Raw genomic sequence first — 1740 nt, 5'->3', positions numbered from 1 at the left:
GGCACAAGTGAAAGACGAGGTGACAGCAGTGACCCACTGCAGGGGTGGCCAGGAACTGGCAGCGGCAATGAGGCAGGGGGACCTGCTCAGATCTGGATGTGTTCTGAGGGAAGGGCTGTCAGGATTTGCAAACCAAATGGGCATGGAGTGAGCAAGTGAGAAGCCCAAGTGAGTCAGGTAATTGGTCCAAGCGAACAGAAGGATGCAAGGCAGGCCAGGTGCGGTGGCTCTCGCCTGTAATCCCAGCACTTGGGAAGGCCAAGGCGGGCGGGTCACCGGAAGTCAGGAGTTCAAGACCAGCCTGACCAACATGGGGAAACCCCGTCTCTACTAAAAATTCAAAAATAAGCTGGCTGTGGTGGCTGGCACCTGTAATCCCGGCTACTCGGGAGGCTGAGGCAGGAGAATCGCTTGAACCCTTGAACCCAGGAGGCAGAGGTTGCAGTGAGCCGAGATCGCGCCACTGCACTCCAGCCCGGGTGACAAAGCGAGACTCCGTCTCAAAAAGAAAACAAAACAAAAAGGCTGCAGGGCCATCAGCTGATGGGGGCAGTGGACGGGCAGCTTGGCTGTGCTGTAGAGCCCGAGGGCTGAGAGGACACCCCGGGGCAGTGTAAAAGAGACTGGACTTAGCAATTGGTGAGAGAAGTTGGATAAAGAGAGGGTTTTGTTAGTATGGGAGAAACGGCACCCTTTTATGCTAATGAGAACTAATAAACAACCACCAAAAAACCTGCTGTAGAACACAGAGAGAAACTGCTGGATGGGTGCCTTGGAGGAAGCCACAGGCCGGCGACTGGGTGCACAGGGCAAAGGGCGCTGTGGGAGGATCTGGCTGCAGCTTGCTCAGTGAAGCAAGAGGCTGGGTGAGGAAGGGTTGAGGCGGAGGGGCGGCTCAGGGCTGCCTGCAGGCTAGGAGGGGAGCCACTGACGCCTAGGGACAGAGGCTGGTGCTGCAGAGAGGGGCGGCGCAGGGAGTCCCTCTTCTTTTCCTTTTAAAAGAATTGCTTTACTGAGATATAACTCACACATCGTGAAACCCACCCTACAAAAACACGATTAACAGGATTGTGAGCTACCACCACTCTAATGCAAGGGCACGCCCATTCCCCCGAAAAAGAAACCCCGGCCCGCCGCCCCGCCGCTGGCGGCCCCCGCCACGCACCCAGCCCCGGACGCCCAGTCAGGCGTCTGCTCTGCGTGGCCTGTGCCGGGCGCCCGCGAGTGGGGTGCACACCGCGTTCCTCCTGAGCCACAGTTTCCCGAGCCCGGTCTCTAGGTCGGTCCGTCCGCAGCCGGCCTCACACTCCCCTCCGTTCCAGGCTGCGGACCTCGGCGGCAGGACGGACGGCGCCTCTGCTCATTCTGCCCGGGGCCAGCCCGGGCCCAGGGGTACCTGCTGCGCGTCTGGCGCCGAGCTGGGCCCCGAAGACCCCCGAGCCCGCCCAGGGGTTCCCTTCTTGGGCCCGAGCGGGGAGGGGCCGCGGGGTCCAGGGCGCCAGGATCCAGAAACCCGCGCCCTCCGCAAGGGAAGGGACCTGGCCGCGAGACTCCGGGCAGGCGTGGCGTTGACGCCCAGACCGGAACTTCCTTTCGGCCTCAGTTTCCCGGCCGGCCCCGCCCCCGGCGCCCGCACACCGCAGCCCCTTTAAGGACTTTCTGCGCCCTCCCGCCTCTTTTCTCGCGCGTCTCTCCTCCCAGGCTGCCCCGCCCTCGCCGGGAGCGCGCCTACGTCACCGC

The sequence above is a fragment of the Colobus angolensis genome, unplaced genomic scaffold, assembly GCF_000951035.1.
Source record: "Colobus angolensis palliatus isolate OR3802 unplaced genomic scaffold, Cang.pa_1.0 Scaffold157, whole genome shotgun sequence".
NCBI lineage: Eukaryota > Metazoa > Chordata > Mammalia > Primates > Cercopithecidae > Colobus > Colobus angolensis.
The sequence above is the reverse complement of the archived record's forward strand: the minus strand, read 5'-3'. Positions refer to the sequence as shown.